Source organism: Tursiops truncatus, chromosome 18 (assembly GCF_011762595.2).
Source record: "Tursiops truncatus isolate mTurTru1 chromosome 18, mTurTru1.mat.Y, whole genome shotgun sequence".
Lineage (NCBI taxonomy): Eukaryota > Metazoa > Chordata > Mammalia > Artiodactyla > Delphinidae > Tursiops > Tursiops truncatus.
In genome coordinates, this window is record NC_047051.1 from 22,211,744 (window position 1) to 22,231,352 (window position 19,609).

The window sequence follows — 19,609 nt, forward strand, 5'->3', positions numbered from 1 at the left end:
CACCGTTTTATCTTCCAGCTCACTTATCCGTTCTTTTGTCTCAGTTATTCTGTTATTGATTCCTTCTGGAGTAAATTTAATTTCAGTAATTGTGTTGTTCATCACTGTTTGTTTGCTCTTTAGTTCTTCTATATCCTTGTTAAAGTTTCTTGTATTTTCTCCTTTCTGTTTCCAAGATTTTGGATCACCTTTGCTATCATCATTCTGAATTCTTTTTCAGGTAGGTTGCCTATTTAATCTTCATTTATTTGGTCTTGTAGGTTTTTACTTTGCTCCTTTGTCTGTAACGTATTTTTTTGTCGTTTCATTTTTTTTTTTTTTTTTGATGGGTGGTGCTGTATTCCTGTCTTATTGGTTGTTTGGTGTGAGACGTTTGCAGGAGTGGAGTTTGCAAGCAGTTGGATAGAGCTGGGTCTCGGTGCTGAGAAGAGGACCTCCGAGAGGCCTCACTCCACTTATTCCCTGGGGCCTGAGGTTCTTTGTTAGTCCGGACGTTTGGACTCAGAGCTCCCACCACAGGAGCTTATGCCCAACCTCCAGCCTGGGAACCAAGATCCCGCAAGCTTTCTGGCACGGTAAAGGAAAAAAAAAAAGGAAGAAAGAAAGAAAAAAAAGAGCAGTACAATATCAAAGAATAAAAAACAAAATAAAATTAGAAAGATAAAAAATATATTAGGAAAAATAAAACTATAATTGAAACAACTGCAACAAGGTAAAATAAAACCACCACAGAAAAAAAGAAAAAAAAAGTGGGGGGGGAACAACCCAAAAGGATAGAACAATAAGATAGTATAAAGAATAAAATAAAATTAGAAAAATAAAAGATTTATTAGGAAAAATAAAAATATTAAAAAATCAGCAATAATGAATCTACAAGGTAAAACAGAACCCCAATCTCAAAGAGGAAAAAAGGGCTTCCCTGGTGGCGCAGTGGTTGAGAGTCCGCCTGCTGATGCAGGGGACACGAGTTCGTGCCCCGGTCTGGGAGGATCCCACATGCCGCGGAGCGGCTGGGTCCATGAACCATGGCCGCTGAGCCTGCGCGTCCGGAGCCTGTGCTCCGCAACGGGAGAGGCCACAGCAGTGAGAGGACAGCGCACGGCAAAAAAAAAAAAAAGTGTAAAAGAGGAAAAAAAAAATTGTTGGCTATGAGGGTGGAGTTTAGGGGGGTGGAACTTAGGGGTGGGGTTTTGGGTGGGGCGGGACCTAGGCTGGTGGGGGCGTGATGTTTGAGTGTGGGGCGGGGCCTAGGTGGGGTGACGTTCAAGCGTGGGGCGGGCCTCTGCTTAGGACCTGAGTGGGGAAGGGGAGAGGCAGCACGTGGAAAGGAGCGCTTCTCCAGTGTGGAGTTCGGGAGTCTGGGGGTAAGGCCCTGCCTGAGGGTGTGTGGGTGGGGCTTAGGCCCAGCGCCTTGGAGGGGGTCTCAGAGGGGGTCTCCGAGTGTAGAGGTGGGGCCCTAAGGGGGGGTTAGGGGCGGGGTTTGGGCTCTGCACGGCAGGAGGGAGGCTCTGAGGGCAGACGATTAGGCCTATGAGCCCAACAGGCTCTCCGGTGCCTAAGTGGACAGGGAAAGCGCTGGCCCTGTTCCCTTCCATTCCTTTGCTCCCCTCCCCCCATCTCCCCCAGCGTGTCCCCCATCGCCGCTGGACCCCTAACCGTGGGTGGGTCCCGCTGGCTGTAGGAACTTCTCCCATCCCCCAGCCACCCCTCAGGGGCGCCAGTCCCGTTCCACCTCCACTTGTCCTCCCCCTTCACTTCCCCCACACCCTACCGTCCTACCTGGTCGCTGGGGGTTCCTCCCGTCCCCTTAGATGTCCATGGTCCCCCACCGGTACCTGGTAGGTGCCCTAGTTGTGAGGAGACGCAAATTCCATGTCCTCCTAGCTTGCCATCTTGACCCCGCCCCTACCTCCATGCTTTGTGTCTGCTGTTCCCTCCCCTGGAAAGCCTTTCTTCTCCTGGCTCACCTGGACATTCCAACTCACTTGTCAAGGTACCAGCTACACAACCTTCCTTAACTGCCTCTGACAAAATTAATTATTCCTTCTCTGTGTTCCACGGCCCTTGGTACAAACCTTATTCAGCACTTGGCTGCATTGTTTTGTTTTCCTATCTGCCTTCATTCGAAGGCAGCTTAGTCATCGTGGTATTCCCCCATGGCCCCATGGGAGGGAGGAGCTCTACACCTGTTTGTGAAATTAGCGCATTTCCTGTCTCACGTTACACGTGCTCTCTCTTGTCCTTCTCTGCCAGAGATATGCCAAGAGACCGAGAGGAGAGAGCCTACCTAGATTAGACAGCAGTACTCACAAACACCTCAAAAGCTCTTTTGTATGTCCAGGAAAAGCTTCCTTCCAGAACCCATGTGACAAAGCACATTGAAGCAAGCCCTAGCAGACACGGGAAAAGTCTACCTTTTACCCTCAGAGAGGCTGTGCTTGGAAAACCCGTGTTGATTTTTAACTTGAGTGTTAGTCACCCGTGAAATGCTGCCGGAAGTCTCTCTGGGGCCGGCCCAAATCGCAGATCGTGTGCAGCTTGTTTTCTAAACTGTGCTTTGTTAAAATAGCAATTCCCAGTTTGCCTCAGGTGTGGAGTTTAGGTTCATGGTTCACTGGATATTTTAGGAAAATACGAGCAAACATTCCAGTCCCCGAATTCCCTGCCCGACGCTATGTGAGGCTTAGGTTGTCTGTTCGTGTGGCTGAGAAGAGATTGCTGATAATGGCCGTTCCACCTCCCACCTCCCAAAAGAACCATGTGTAAGTGCTCTGTGGATTTGAATGTCCACAAAACATCACTCTCCAGGGTGAGCCTGGAAGTGAGGTTGGGGGACTTTGGAGCCCCCGACAGAACCAGAGCCCTGGGCCCACGTTAGAGATAAGGCCACACTTGGCCTTTTTCTGGGAGATCTAGCCAGATTGAAAGAACAAATGAATGCATGAATGAAGGAATGAACAAAGGAATCCTTCCTCATAATTTGAAAACCCAACTCTGTATTTAATGGTATTTTCCCCTCTCATCAACCTTCTCCCTACTCTCCCCTCTGGAGGTTCACCCCCTTGCTTTTGAGCACTGACTTGGTGAAGTCACTCACCAGTATTTACTTGGCCAGATTGACCTTCAGTGTCAGACAGTAAAAAAGACCACCAGTGACCATTGTCCAGGACCAGAGGCTGAATGACTTTCCGATGAATTCTAGCCGGAAGGCTTTTGAAACAAAAGTAGGAGGAAAAGGTCAAGGAATGATGGTATAAAAATATCTTCATTCCCTTCATTGGAGAAAATGACATCTAGGTTGGCTGTCACTCTTCATCAGCCAGGTGTGTGTGCTGGAGGTCATGTTGACGGAATGGTCTGGGTGCTGGCGAGATGTTGGGGAAACAGCAAGGTGGTGAAAGGGGGAGGGGTTTGGCGGAGTTCTGGCTCTGGCAAAGGGGAAGAAAATAAATCACAGTCATGGAAAGGAGCTGCTCCAACTCCATGTCATCAGGTGGATAGCCAAGGGAGTCTCGGAGAATGAGGTCCTCGCATCTGCCTGGGCAGGTATTGGTGACACCACTTGTCAGACCCTTCAGGAATTAAAGAGTGTACGTTAAGCTAAAACAGCTGTTCTTAGAAGTGCACATCCAATTTAGTTACATAAATCAATTAACGATTATTATATAGAACAGAGAAAAATGTTGTAGGAATGAACAGCTGTGGTTTGGGGTACGCTACCCCCCAGACGGGGGTAGCAGCTACCTACCGCCTGTCAACTCAGTCAGTCAGTGGAATCAAACTTCTTTAGACTGCTTCTTGAGGAGCTCGGAAACTCATGCCATCTTGGGGGGTTTCTCACCCTGATCACAAGACAGGAACGGGCAAGTTCTCTTTACTGGCTGTACCCTGGGATGGAGGTGGAAGTTCTCAGAAGGCACAATTGTATTATGGGGCCAAACACCCATATAATGGAGTACAGAAAGCCACACCCCTTATCTCACTTGATCCTCACTGGGTCCTTTTGAGGGTAGGCAGGGCGTTGTTCATTCATTCATTCAACATTTACTAAGCAACATGTGTCCAGCTCTGTGTTAGGGATTAAGAATGTAATAAGACAGACCCAGGCTTTAAGATGCTCAGAGCATAGTAAGAATATTAGCCATGATACCACAGTGTGAAAACATGGGTCTAGAGGTACACGTAGGACGCTATGAGAACACATCAGACAGGTACTGGATTCAGCCTTGGAGAGAAATTCAGGCAGGCTTGAGTTGATCTTGAAGGATGAATAGGAGTGAGTCAAATTACAAGGTGGCAGGGGGTGGGGTTTGGATTCCAGGAAGTGGGAATAACATTTATAAAGATATAGAGGCATGGGCTTCCCTGGTGGCGCAGTGGTTGAGAGTCCGCCTGCCGATGCAGGGGACACGGGTTCATGCCCCGGTCCGGGAAGATCCCACATGCCGCGGAGTGGCTGGGACCGTGAGCCATGGCCGCTGAGCCTACACGTCCGGAGCCTGTGCTCCGCAATGGGAGAGGCCACGGCAGTGAGAGACCCGCGTACTGCAAAAAAAAAAAAAAAAAAAAAAGATACAGAGGCATGAAAAAAATACAGTGACAGGAAAGCAACAGGTATTTCAGTATGACAGGAATAAAATTGGTGAGATTCTAGTAGGAAATAAAGTTGGAGAAATAGAAAGGGGTCATATCATCAAAGACCTTGTGTATAATACTAATTTTTTTTTTACTTTATTCCTAAGTAACGAGGAGCAATTGAATATGTTTTTCTTTTTAAATGAACTTTATTAAGGTACATTTAAAATACAATAAGACACACCCATTTTATTTTTTTCTTCCGTTTTATTGAGATACAATTGACATGCAGCACTGTAAAAATTTGAGGTGTATAGCATAATGATTTGACTTACATACATCAGAAAATGATTATCACAATAAATTTAGTGAACATCCATCATCTCATATAGTTACCAAATTAAAGAAACAGAAATAAAAAAGTTTTCCCTGTTATGAGAACCCTTAGGGTTTACCCTCTTCACAATGTTCATATATAACATACAACAGTGTTCATTATATTCATCATGTTGTACATTACATCCCTAGTACTTATTTATCTTAGAACTGGAAGTTTGTACCTTTTGACTGCCTTCATCCAATCCCCCCTCCCACCATCCCCACCTCTGGTAACCACAAATCTGACCTCTCTTTTTTATTTTTAATTTAATTAAATTAATTAATTTATTTATTTTTGGCCGCCTGGCTTATGGGATCTCAGTTTTCTGACTAGAGATTGAACCCTGGGCCATGGCAGTGAAAGCCCAGAATCCTAACCACTAGGCCACCAGGGAACTCCCTGATGTCTTTTTCAATGAGTTTGTTTGTTTGTTTGTTTCTGAAGCATAATTGACCTATAACACTATGTTACTTCCTTTTACGCAGCACAGTGATTTGGCATTTCTACACATTTCAAAATGATCAGCACAATAAGTCTAGTTACAATATGTCACCATACAAAGATATTACATGGTTATTGACCATATTCCCCACACTGTACATTTCATATGCGTGACTCATTTATTGTGCACCTGGAAGTTTCTACCTCTTAATCTCCCTCACTTATTTCTTTCCTCCCCCTAACCCCCTCCCTTCTGGCAACCATCTGTTTGTATTCTGTATCTATAACTCTGTTTTTGTTTTGTTATGCTTGTTCATTTGTTTTTTAGATTCCACAGATAAGTGAAACCATACAGTATTTGTCTTTCTCTGTCTGACTTACTTTACCTAGCATAATACCTTCTAGGTTCATTCATGTCACAAATGGCAAGATTTCATTCTTTTTATATAATATTTCGTTATATATCTTTATCCATTCATCTATTGATGGGTATTTGGCCTAGTGTGTGATCTATCCTGGAGAATGTTCCATGCATATTTGAAAAGAATGTGTATTCTGTTACTTTAGGATAGAATGTTCTATTAATATTAAGCCATTCTGTTTTAATGTGTCATTTAAGTCCTGTGTTTCTTTGTTGCTTTTCTGTCTGGATGACCTATCCATTGATGTAAGTGGGGTGTTAAAGACCCCTACTATTATCGTATTACTGTCAGTTTCTCCCTTTATGTCTGTTCATATTTGTTTTATGTATTTAGGTGCTCCTATGTTGGGTGCTTGTATGTTTACAATTGTTATACCTTCTTTCTGGATTGATCCTTTAATCATTACGTAATGTCTTTGTCTCTCTTTACAGTCTTTGTTTTAAAGTCTATTTTGTCTGACATAAGTATTGCTAACCTGGTTTTCTTTTAATTTCTATTTGCATGGAATACCTTTTTCCATCCTCTTACTTTCAGGCTGTGTGTCTTTAGATCTGAAGTGAGTGTCTCGTTGGCAGCATGTATATGGGTCTCGCTTTTGTATCCATTCAGCCACTCTGTGTCTTTTGATTGGAGCATATAGGCCATTTACATTTAAAGGAATTATTGATAGGTATGCACTTATTGCCATTTTGTTAATTGTTTGGGGGATGATTTTCTTCTTTTGTTCTCTTCCCTTGTGATTTGAAGACTGCCTTTAGTGTTATGTTTGGATTCCTTTCTTTATTCTGTGTCTGTATCTACTACAGATTTTTGGTTCGTGGTTACTGTAAGGTTTATGTGTAGCCATATATATGATTATTTTAAGTTGCTGATCTCTTAAGTTCAAACACCTTTTGATAATCCTGCATTTTTATACCCCTGCTCCCACTCCACATTTACGGTTTCTGACATATTTTCCATCTTTTTGTTTTGTGTATCCCTTAACTACTTACTGTGGATGTAGATGTTTTTACTACTTTTGTCTTGTAACCTTCCTACTAGCTTTAAACATGGTTGATTCACTACTTAACTGTATATTTGCCTTTACCATTGAGCTTTTTCCTTTTGTAATTTTCATGTTTCTATTTGTGGCCTTTTCTTTTCACTTAGAGAAGTCCCTTTAACATTTCTTGTAAAGTGGTGGTGCTGAGCTCTTTTATCTTTTGCTTGTCTGTAAACCTTTTGGTCGCTCCATCAGATCTGAATGAAAGCCTTGCTGAGTAGAGCATCCTTGGTTGCAGGTTTTTCCCTTTCTAAAATACACCCATTTTAAGTGTGTAGTTTGGTGAGTTTTGACAGACATATATACCTGTGTAACTACTGCCCCAATAAAGATAATAGTACATTTTTCCATCTACCCCAAAAGCTTCCTGTGCTCCTCTGCAGTGCCCTCCTCCATTCCCAGCTCGAGGTAGCCACTTATCTGTTTTCAGTCATAATAGATTAATTCTGCCTATGCTAAAATGTCATATTGATAGAATCCTACAGTATGCTCTCTTTTATCTCAGTATGTCTTTGAAATTCATCCATGTTCTTGGGTGTATCAAAAGTTCCTTCCTTTTTATTGCTAGGTAGTATTCCATTGTATGAGTATATCACAATTTGTTTATCCATTCATCTGTTGACAGGTATTTGGGTTTCCGGTTTTGAACTATTGTAAGGTTGCTATAATCATTCATGTACAAATCTTTTTGTAGACATGAGATTCTAGTTCTCTTGGGTAAATAACCATACAAATATATGATAAGCACATGAAAAGATGTTTAGCGTCATTAATCATAAAGAAATGTAAATTAAAACCACAACAGGATACTAGTAAATACCTGTTAGCTTGCCTAAAATTAAAAGACTGACCATAACAAGTGCTGACGAAGATGTGGAGGAACTGGACCTCTCAGACGCTGCTGACGTGAAAATAAAATGGTCCATCCGCTTTGGAAAATGGTCTGGCCGTTTCTTATATACATAAACATTAACTAAGCAGTCCCACCCCTGAGTTTTTAACCGTTGAATCATTTTAAGCAGGGTAGCAATATGAAGAGATTTTATGTTTAAAGGAATACTCTAATGGCATTAAGGATGATAGATTCTGTATGTTTAAATAGTCTTCACAAACATTAATTTTTATTGATGAAAAATCGTCTGTCATGTTTTAATACTATACGTGGGTGATCATTTCCTTAGTGTGAATAGTTAGGTAACATTAAATATTTCATTACTGACTATAATTCCTAATAAACATAAGTGTTGTTTCTGCTGAATTCATTCCTTAAAATGAGCTCCTAGGATCAGAATCACTGAGTCAATATTCTTAAAAATTTGTATGCTTTTTGCTGCTAAGTGACATTCTGACTGACTAAGGATTATACCAGTCAACAACAGGTTATATATTACTAGTTATTTTTCATAGATCAGGAAAGAGAAGCTCAGGTAGATTATGTGAATTAGCTAACATAGGTGGAAAAAGGTACAGCAGTATTTTGAGCCTGTGTCCTTGATCCCTCCCTAGTCTTGGGTTTCCTTATTTTTCTGTTCACACTTGTGCTAACTCAGAACTTTATCTGGAGAACCCCTATTCTGTGCCATAGACTCCTCTAGCGTTAGGAGTACAATGAAAACGCATAGTTCCTGTTTCCACAGAGCTTGTGGGCTAGTGACATTTCCAGATTCCTTCCTCTCTATCTGGAGAAAATCTCGAGCGAACAGACTGAACGACAAAAGGAGAAAGAGAAAAAGTGTTCAAGTCATATAATGGGTCACAGCTCAGGTACTCATTTTTGACCCAGCTTCCAGGACCATGTCAAGAGACACGAGGGAATTGCATCTTCTGTTGTGCCATTACTTGGTTGGGCCAGTCATGTGGGTGGAGGTCTGGAATGAAGAAACCCACCTCAGTGGGGATTAACTACAGATATTCAGCGTGAGTTTAAGAAGGAGAGAGTATACAGAAGCACTCAGTGGGGGGAATGACAGGTTGCAGCAATAACGGGGGAGTCTGACAGAGGCATCTGAATTGAGTGCATTTTATTGTGAATGACTCACATTTCTTGAGTTCTTTCTGCGTGGTTGGCATTGTTCTAGGTACTGGAAGAAAGTAGAAGTGAAAAGCTCTGGGGGCTGGAGATCAAGACGTTCCAGGAAACGTCTGGCACAAAGCAATGCAGGTGGGGTAGGAGGCGGAGTGCAGAGGTGGTGGTGTTTCATTTGCGTGTGCTCCAGCTCCCTCCCTCCCTCCTTCTGGGGGCCCCTTTTCTATGTCCTCTCCCAACATGCACCCCCTGGGCCTCCAGACACCAAGCGAGCACTGTTGTGTTATCCCAGCCCTTTGCAGAGGCACCTTGCCCAGGCCTGCACACCTACTTTGGGATCAAACAGCAAATGCCTACAGATATCAGCCAGGTCAACCTAGTGAGTAAAGAAAGATGTCGTGGGGAGCCTGTGGTAGGGGCTGCAGAGAACTGGCCAGCTTCTTGTCCATCTCAACAGGGCAGCTACTGCTTCAGGTGACTGAAGCTAGTCATACTAATGAAACAGGGCATCGCAAGATGGCCCAAGGTTCCAGGAGTATGGGAAAACCAGTTTTCATCTGAAATTTTATTATGTTTAAATATTGGAAATCCAGTTAATTTAACCTTTTGTGTTACAGTTTACATTGGCCAAAATAAAATAAGAGTTTAGACTGGATTCCACTGGGAGCCTCTCGTCTGCGCTTCTGTCCTAGGTGATGCCACGTTCCTTTTTCTTCCTCTCTCTAAGCCTGTCTCTCGATCCTGGGAGGTTACTGCTCAACTAATTAATTTCCAAGGGTGATAATGGCTTAATAGCAATCAATTTCCTTTCGTCTTCAAAGGCATGATCTGGAGGTACTGAAACTGATGGGGAAAATTGAGGCTTCATGGGAGGTGCAAGTGATCCGTAGGTGGGCCCTTTTTGTCCCAGCTCTCATCAGACCATTTGGGAAGTCTGTGGGCTCTGACCATGTCTAGGGTCAGCGCCCTCTTCAAGGGTTCTGGGGACACTCCATGATTCTTTATGAGTAGGTTCACTTGGGTCTGGGGCTTGGAACGGAGAAGGAAGGCTCTAGGGCATGGTGCCTATGGAAAGACAAGGGCGACTCGGAACTCCTCTCTGTGCAGCTCGGGTTTAGCACTAAGGCCCTACCTGCATTGTGCCATATGGTAGCCACTAGTCACACATAGCTATTTAAATTTAAATTAATTAAAATCAAATCAAATCTAGGTCCTCAGTTGCACTAGCCACATTTCACGTGCTCAATAGCCACTTTAGCTGGAAGCTACCATATTAGACACTGCAGGTATGGAACATTTCCATCATCATAGAAAGTTCTATTAGACATTGCTGCTGGACCACCTGCCTCATGGGGAAACAGGCATGGGAGTCAGGAGAACTGAGTTTTGGTCCTAACGCAGCCATTCATTGGCTCTGTGACCTTGGGCAAATTATTTAATTCCTCTGTCTCTCTTTCTTTATTGATAAAATGGAAATGATAACGTTTTCCACAAGTTTCCCTTGAGCATTAAAGGAAAAGACAAACATATCGGCACTATAGTGATTAATAATGTTGCCCCGCAGGCAGAATGTTGTCCTGCTCGAGGGGCAGAGCTGAGCTGAGGAGGAACATTTTCTCCCCTCACTGTGGTCTCCAGTCTGGTTCTAGGATCTTACTGTATTAGTTTTGCATATTATCATAAGCTCAGAAAGATCCCCTAGGTGCATGTAGGCAGGGAGGATAAGCAGGAAGGAAGAACCAGGCTGCCGCAAGGCTTGTGTAGAGCACAGTCTGCACGACTGTCCCAGGTGGCCTGAGGGAGGTTCAGGGTCGAGCATGTACCTGGGAACGATGAACAAAGGAGAATCTGAGGGGTCAAGCAGGTCTGGTTAACAGTGGACATCGGTGACGCTGGAAAGCAACAGGGGACAAGATCTAGTGCTTGGCATGTAGTAGGTGCTCAAGAAATACTTGCGGAATGAATGAATGTACAAAGCACACAGAAGGTAAAGGCCAACAGTCAGCTTCTGGTGACCCTGGCTGGCTTCTGTGATGGCTTTCCCATAGGTATAAAGCCTTGAGTTAATGGAGGAGGGGGGGTAGTGGAGGGTGGGATTCGCTTTCAAATAGGATGCAGTAAATACAGGGGAAGTATAACAGCCTCTATTTATTGGCCGTCTACTATGTTCCAAGGATTCTGCATGTTTATCTCTACTCCTTGCAAATACTCTGCAAGGTACATGTCTTTATTCCCATTTTAAAGAAGAGTGAGTTGCCCAGAGTCACCTGGCTTTGTGCGAGCATCCGAGATTCAAACCTAAAGTCCACTTCTTTCCTGCAAAGTCAAATTACTCTTAAACAGGTAACGTGTTCTCTCTGAGGAGGCCTGCATTGTCTGAGCTTTAATGCGAGAAGTCGCAACAATGTCCACTCTTCAGGTGGACTTCTGACTAATGCTGTCTTTGGTTTGGCCCGGTTGGTAGACGTTCCATTTACACGAGTATTTCACAGCACTTTACCATCTGTGCCTTGAACATACAACAGCAGTGAAGTTATTTCTCTCAGTTGAAAATGGAGAACTGCAGCACCAGGAAGTTATATGACTTGTTCGAGAGCCTAAGAGAGCAAGTCGCTGATGGAGTGTATATGGAAATGAGGATATTCAGGAGACTGTTCGGGGAACTGAAATGGATCTGTGACACGTCATTGTGTGTATCTATTGCTAAGTTATGGAATTATTTAATGCTTTTTGCTTCTTCTGCCTCAGTGCTTTTAATTGTGTATTCCAGAATGCAACAAAATAATGCCAGAAGACTGTGGACCACATAGAACACAAGTGTCAATCACAGGCCATTCTGCTTGGAGGTTGGTTTGTCTTGCGCAAAGGGAGTGTCCGGTCATCAGACCCTATCTGTTACCCATGTTTCTACTAATACCTTTGTGGATGTTCTACTTACAAGAGTCTCTACATGGTTCAGGGTGTGTGGAGGAGCGAGCAGTCAGAAAGAGGCAGGGGGAGTCTTTCAACCAAGGTCTTTCCTGGACTTTTTCTTTTACATTTACCACTCAGGTGATGTCTTTCATTTGTGGATATAGCCACATTCCCTCATGTTGCAGTGAGGACAGACCTGGGGGTCTAGTGGTCCTGGACAGGGTCTTCTAGGTGTGGGGTGCCCAGTTCTGTTCTGGGAGTTGTTGGAAGGCACCCTGGAAGAAAGAGAAGAGAAGGAAAATGGAAATCAATCAGAGCAAGTGATAGTTGCCCTGAGGCAGCGTTCTTCAAAATGGGTTACACAAACACTAGTTCCGTGAGCTGCTCTGTGATAAAAGGATTCTGATTCAAAGATTTCAGGGGGCGCTTCCCTGGTGGCGCAGTGGTTGAGAATCTGCCTGCTAATGCAGGGGACACGGGTTCGAGCCCTGGTCCGGGAAGATCCCACATGCCGTGGAGCGGCTGTGCCCGTGAGCCACAACTCCTGAGCCTGCGCGTCTGGAGCCTGTGCTCCGCAACAAGAGAGGCCGCGATAGTGAGAGGCCCGCGCACCGCGATGAAGAGTGGCCCCGGCTCGCCGCAACTAGAGAAAGCCCTCGCACAGAAGCGAAGACCCAACACAGCAAAAATAAATAAATAAATTAAAAAAAAAAAAAAAAGATTTCAGGGATGTGGCATATTATATCACCCACGTGGAGCTTCACAATTCAAATTGGCATATTAAAGCTTACAAAAAGCCTTTTGGAAAAGAAATTCATTTCTTTTCATTTAATAGAGTTCTTCTAAAATTTACTGGAGTGGGGAACCCCATCTCTCCACCCCCTGTGCCCAACACATCTCTTAGTATCCCAGGAAAGCACTTAGCATTGAAGGAAGATGAAGATACAGGAGAAGACGAATCTACTGCCTAAAAGAACGTATGCGCCCTCTTTCATTGTCTGTTGCTCAAATTAGTAAATCCCAAACTCCATTTAGTAAATCTTCAAGGTATCAGGAAGCTCACAAAACATTATTTAAAGCATGGAGAGGTACATTCACATTGACTGGAAAACCCCCCAGCGCCATATGCAATGTTTAGCAGGAAGCAAAGGGCCATAGGACTATCCTCCCTGAGTCCTGCTCATTGAGTCACGTCCTCAAAGAATTCTTGCTGACTCCTCTCTAGAGGTTGGTCTCCTTCTATATTCTCATAGAACCTGCTCTTTCTTTCAGAGAACTCATCTATTTTGTAACTAGGCATTCATTAGCATTGGTTTATGGCTTCCACGGGCCTAAAAACCGCAAGAGAACAGGGACCTGCACACAATTAGTGTTCTATAAATTTTTGCCAAAAATTTTTCTTAAATCCATTAGAGATCATGATAAATTCACCTTCCTTGAAACTCATTATACCAGACACACTTTACCCTCTAGGCAAAAATCTGTATTAGATTCCTAGGGCTTCCATAATAAATAACCACACACTTCATGGCTTAAAATAACAGAAACTTACTCTCTCACAGTTCTGGAGGCTAGAAGTCTGAAATCAAGGCAAGGTTGGTTCCTCCTGGAGGGTCTGAGGGAGAATCTCTTCTGTGCCGCTCTCCTGACTTCTGGTGGCTCCTGGCAATCCTTGGTGTTCCTTGACTTGTGGCTGCATCACTCCGATCTCTGTCTACACCTTCACAAGACCTTTTTATCTGTGTGTGTCTGATCAAAGATGCCTGTATGAAACATTGGAATCCTTCATACACAGCAAAAGCCTAAATAAAATGTATTTTTGTACCACCCTGTCCTACTTTCCTGCCAACAACTATACACCCACACCCTCCTGCCTTTTCTCACAAACCTTCGATGTTTTCTAAAAACTTGGGGCTTACACATCTTGCCATCATTAATTCTGTCAACAGGAGTTTGTTGGACAGCCTTGAAGGGGTGGTAAGATTTTCCCAGGTGGAGAAGACAGAGAGGCATTTCAGGCGGCAAAACCATAAGGAATAGAAGTTTGATCCAGGTGAGGAAGACAGAGTATTTTCCCTCTCTCTTTTCTTTCATATTTTTCACTTTCCTTGTACCACCAAGCCACAGAGTTCACAAACTGTACATCGTACAACTTGTCCTCAGCTCCAGAAGTGCCCGGTTGGTTCGGCTGGAACTGTAGACAAGACACTTCCTGTGGAAGAGGCGGTTAGGCTGTGAGCAGGAAACAGGGACAGTTAACAGAGAAGACCTAGAATTTCTACCTTCAGTCTGGGAAATTGCCTCTTGAATGAACTATATGAGGACTATGAAATCTTGGATAGTTTCTGTCCTTGAAAAAAGTAAGGCTGAATGTAACTTCGATTGGGAACTTTAGTTCTGCTCTAAGCTTTGCTTCGTTTGGGGGTAAGTTGAGGGCAGAAGTTCTTATCTGGCCAACTGCTACTTCATACAGGATCTGAGGTCCCTGTAAGAGGACCCGATGCCCCCATGGTCTATGATCTCTAAAAGACGGAACTAGAAGAATATCCTTCCCCTACTTTTAACAAACTGTAGAGCTCATGGCTTACTTTATGAATTAACATCTCAGGTGAATATATTGACGGAGCTTGGGATGTGTTCTAGCTTTGCGTGATGAAGCAGGGAACTATTTGGGCCCATGGTCACCTGTTGGGCTAGGATTCCTCATGAAGGCCCTCCTCTTTGTGACTTTCTTGTATATAAACCTTCATCTTCCCTCCCTACCCCAACCCAAAATAGACGCAGTTATAGAGTAACACCACCAGGCAGATGTACCTGGTAAGTATTATGTATTCTTATTATCTCAAATGACTTGAGAAGAGGAACTGAAGGCATAATGATTTTCCATCAATATACCAAGAAGAAGAATGAGGGATGGGACAGAGTTTGGTCCTTTCTTGGTTAAAAGGAAGGAGAGAGGTGGTATGTCTGAAATAATTCATTTTTTCCATCTACTGCCTTTACAAAAAGCAAAATATTAACCTACAGATAAGGAAGAGCTTGAGGAAAACAAATGAAATGCTGAGGCATTATCCTGATGAATGCCCAAAACACACTCCACCTGAAGAAGAAATATTCCCAAGAATTTTGTGAGGAAAGAGGAAGGAGCAATGCAGTAATGTCATTATCCATGTCTATGGAGACAGGAAATATTTTTTGAAAATTAAATTTCGAACAGATAGTGATGAGGTTGATATTGAGACACTTGAACACAGAAAACTCCGATGAGTTTCAAAATTTTGTTTTCTAATATTCATCTCCTTTTCTTCTAGGAAGGAAAAATTGATGAACTTCAGAATTAAATTCAAAGGATATAGTACTTGGTGTGCTGGAAATATTCACTGGCAAATATGTCAGACCCTAACATAGATTGGTCTGACATATTTCCATGGGAAAAACATCACGTCTTTTCTATTCTTTCAAATCGGGCACGTGAAATGCATTTCATTAAACATGATGCATTAGGGGGCCCTCAGCTCACATATTTTATTTAGCAAAAAGGCACAATACACCTTTCTCTCCTAACGTCTGTTTGCTTTGAGAAATCTTTTTGCCCTTCATGCACACCTAAGAAGCACATCTCCAAGGTACATAAATTTCCAGACTATGTTTTCAACCAGGTGAATTGCAAAATCGACCAGTCAGTCCTTCCAACCCAGAAGAGAAATTGTCATTGGAAAGTTCCATTTCCAAGGCTGGATCTTAGCATTGAGGCAGACCTGGATGGGGAAGGAGGGTGGGCTTCTGTTGGGACAAGTGATGGGAGCTTTGGGAGTCTTCCACTCTGTGATTGATGAAACCCCCTCAGCTGAGATAATATTCCTTTGGCCAGATGTGCTGAATTCTGGGATTGCACAGTGTGAGTGCTAATGGGAGTCAAGTCAAAGACAGCGGTCAAGGAGAAACGAGAGGAGAGAGGATATTTCCAGATGAGACTTGAAATGAGATCATGAGTTGATGTGGCGAAGACAGTCAGGATGGCTGTTCCAGATGACAGGAGCTGCAGAAGATGTCACCGCATGTTTGTCTTTAGGAAGAGAGAAAGCTTAGAGGGGCAGGAACACCAAGTATTAAAAGTACTACATGCAACACAGAACATTGTTTTAAAATCTGAGGACTTCCCTAGCAGTCCAGTGGTTAAGATTCCATGCTTCCACTGCAGGCGGTGCAGGTTCGACCCCTGGTCAGGGAACTAAGATCCCATATGTCGTGTTGTGCAGCCAAAAAATAAATAGATAAATAAATAAATAAATAGATAAATAAGTAAATAAATCTGAAAATACTACAAGAATACAGATTTCATTTTAAATGGATTTGCTGACATGATTTTCAAAAGTAATTTTACATGGTATAGTGGTTGAATTGTGGCCCCTCCTAAAGATATGTCCACATCCTAGTACCCGGAACCTGTGGATGTGAACTGATTTGGAAAAAGCATCTTTGCAGATGTTTAATTAAGTTAAAGATCTTTCAGTGAGTTTATCCTAGATTACCTGTGTGGGCCCTAAATCCAGTGACAATTGTCCTCATAAGAGACAAAAGAGAAGACGCAGACACACAGAGGGAAGAAGTCCTCGTGAAGATGGAAGCAGAGATCGGAGTGATGCAGCCACAAGCTGATGAACGCCTGGAGCCATCAGAAGCTGGAAGAGGCAAGGAAGGATTTTCTCTGCAAGATTTCAGAGGGAGTGTGCTCTTGATTTTGGTCTTCTGGCCTCCAGAGCTACAAGGGGATAAAGTTTTTTGTTGTAAGCCGCCGAGTTTGTGGCCATCTGTTACGGCAGCGCCAGCAAACAAACACGGGTGGTCATGGTAGGGTCTTAGCATCGAGGCAGAATTATGGTCCCTCCTCTTCCTAACCTTTTGAAAGGCCCTTCTCTAAATATAGCTTCAGCACCTGTGAAATTGGTAAGGCAATAGTATCTACCTGATAGGTTGTGGGGAGAAAGAGGATCAATGTGTGGAAAGGATGGAACACAGGGGATGTCGTATAGTAGATGCTCAGTAATGGCAACTGACATTGTTATAGTGATGAATATCTTCCTTACTCCAAACCTCTTGCACTGGTGCTGACACATAACCCACTTAGGCTGGTTAGGATGCCATTCTCTCTCAGCTCCAAACACACTCTCCTGTCCTCTGCTGTGTTGGGCTGGGTCTGGGCCTCTGCTAACCACACGTCTCCTCTGCCAATTAGTGACACTACAGGGAGATCTGGTGTTGCAAGGAGGGGAGAAGGACTTGCTCTTTGTGTTTGCTCCCTTTTTCTGTCAGTATTGCCCCAGCAGTGACCTTTCAACCGGAAGCAGGTTTGGTTCCAATTGGTTGCTGTTTCCAGCCTCTCTCAGTACTTCTGGAAGCAGCCCCGGCACTTGTGTTCTGAGGTACCAGCACCAGTGGGGCAGTGCTCCCTCCTCAGAAGCCTGAGTCATAGCTCCCAGGGCCCCTTCTGCAAGCTTCTAGGGTCTGAGGACTCCAACCTCCTCTCTGTTCCTCTAGCCCTTAGATGTTTCCTTTGCTACTACCTACATTTACAAGCTTCTGTTACTTAGGGTTCCCTGTTTGCCTTTCTAGTTCCTCAATACCTGTTTCACCAATTCTCCATATTAAATTCCCTCTGTTAAAATCACTGGTGAAGTTTCTGTTTTCTGACTGTACCTGCGGGATACAGCACTCTTTGTGGGTTTCACGGTTTGCTGTATGTGTAGGAAAGGGTTGGTACAGCCGACCCAGCATTGAATTGAAACCAGAAAGACTTAGTTTCACATCCTGGCTCCTTTACTTTCCAGCTGAGACATCTTGGCCAAAATACTTGGCTTCTTTGAGAGTCCAATTTTCTTATTTGTGAAATGGGGTTAATCATGTTTATCTTGTAGGGTTATATATGATTGAATGAGATAATGTCTAAAAAGGGCCTGGCACCTAACAGATATTCAACAAATGTTGGCTATCATGTTATATGTGCTAGAAATATATCTTCGCATCTGTATATCTCTTACAGGTTCCTTTGCTTTTTACCATTGAGCATATGAGCTCCTCTGGGCAAGTCTGGACTCTCTTACTTCAGCTTTCTTGGTTCATTTAGGGTGTTTGTTTTAGATGAGAAGACTGCAGTTCTGTTGTATTAATTAGCTTGATCCCCAACTGATTTAAGAATGAGGAAGTGATAGTTGTGAGTGTGAAAAGAGTTGGATTTACATTGTGCAACGAATTAGGATGAAAAACAAGCCCCCTGTTGGGAAGCGCCACTGGGACACTTTTGACAGCCTGGTACTCACCACGGCTCACTCAGGGCTCTTTCTCACATGCATGTGCTCCTGACTTTTAGAAGCCCGTCCAGTAAGAGGTCGTGACATTCCTGGGGGTGGCAGAATGTGAATTAAAAATTCAATGAATAAAATCTGACCCGGACTGTTTGCGTGAGACTTAGTCAAAACTCATTTGAAGCCACTCCCAAGGTTAAAAACTATTTCAATGCCAAAGAACAAGGTCTGCAAACCACCAAATATTCTCTGGCCACCTGCTGTAGGTAAGGCAGCATTCTGGAGGGGATGTCAGAATTAAAGGCAAATGAAAACTGTGATCTTAGCGGGTGTGGGGTTTCCAGTATAATGGGGGAGACCAAACTGAGAGGTCCAAACACAAATATAACATTTGCATATGTGATTTCTCTAGATTTTAGAATTTTCTGGAACTCCCAGAAAGATTCCTGAGCTGGCAGGTGCAGGGCCTGGGGCATAGGAACCACCACTGAAAAGTATTTTTCAGAGTCTAGTGGAAATTATTAATCCCATTCTCTCTTCCTACCCACCTCCAGCTGACCCCAGTGCCCTGATACTGCTGCTAGCCACAGAAGGCTCCATCCATCCACTTGGCTCCCAGTTAATTCCTCTCCTCCACCATCAGTGTATCATCCCTTCTCTCTCAGGACCCTGCTTTCTTTATGTGAGAACATTCCATCAGTCAGCTGTATAAACCATGTATAAAACCAGACACTGGGCTAGGCCTGTTGACACAAAGGCACACGTGAACCATAGGTCTTGGCCTCAAGGAGTTTATAGTCTCAGTAGGAGACACAGACAGGTGAACAAAGTGTATATTAAATGTGCAATGATTTGGGGTCCTAGGATGGTGAAACACGAAGAGGGTGTGGGCATTCTAACAAACACGTGATGAGAAAAAGTTTCATAGATACTTCAAAAAGGGTAGAAATACAATGCTGTTAATTGTAGGGAATCTGAATCTGGAGAGTGAGGAACAGGGAATCGCAGGCCCTATGGCAAAAGAGAGGATGGGCAAACAAAATGGTGAGGTCTCAAAATACATACGCGTGGCAGGTTCTCACTTCAGAGGACTGAGAAGGAGAAAGGCCAGGCTAGTGGTGAAGGGGACAGTTTGGCAGACAGCAAAGGAAAAAGGGTCCTTGCTTTTTTCTTTAGCGGGTTCTTGCTTGAGCTAACTTTGTTTCACACCTCACAGCCTGGTCCCTGATATTCCGATCAGGTGTTTGGCACTGTCTCCTTAATGTCTGTTTGCCACAGACTTATCCACTACCATGTCATGATTCTTGGAATGGAGTCACATTTGAAAAAAGTGTTTAGAAGATGCAACCAGGCTTCATACCTCTCTTACCAGCTAGGACTCTGATGAAAAGTCTACTGTGCTCCCCCTCGCCTTCCATCCCAGGAATCAAGTCCTAAAAACATCCCCTGGGTATCTGTTGCAACCTGCTTTCACGCTAGTCACCATGGGGAGGGGAGTAGCTAGTGCTT

The 19,609-nt window shown here is 43.7% G+C and overlaps 1 long non-coding RNA gene across 6 annotated transcripts; it reads left to right on the forward strand.

Moving 5' to 3' along the window:
* The first annotated feature begins 1,230 nt into the window (after positions 1-1,230).
* Positions 1,231-18,253, forward strand: LOC109550215 (uncharacterized). 6 transcript variants are annotated; one of them, XR_012327684.1, is made up of 3 exons: positions 1,281-1,364; positions 9,503-9,577; positions 11,656-13,625. It is a non-coding gene; the product is annotated as an uncharacterized lncRNA (long non-coding RNA). The 6 variants fall into 6 exon arrangements; XR_012327683.1 differs by lacking the exon at positions 1,281-1,364 and adding an exon at positions 2,001-9,020; XR_012327685.1 differs by lacking the exon at positions 1,281-1,364 and adding an exon at positions 2,001-8,623.
* The last annotated feature ends 1,356 nt before the right edge of the window (positions 18,254-19,609 follow it).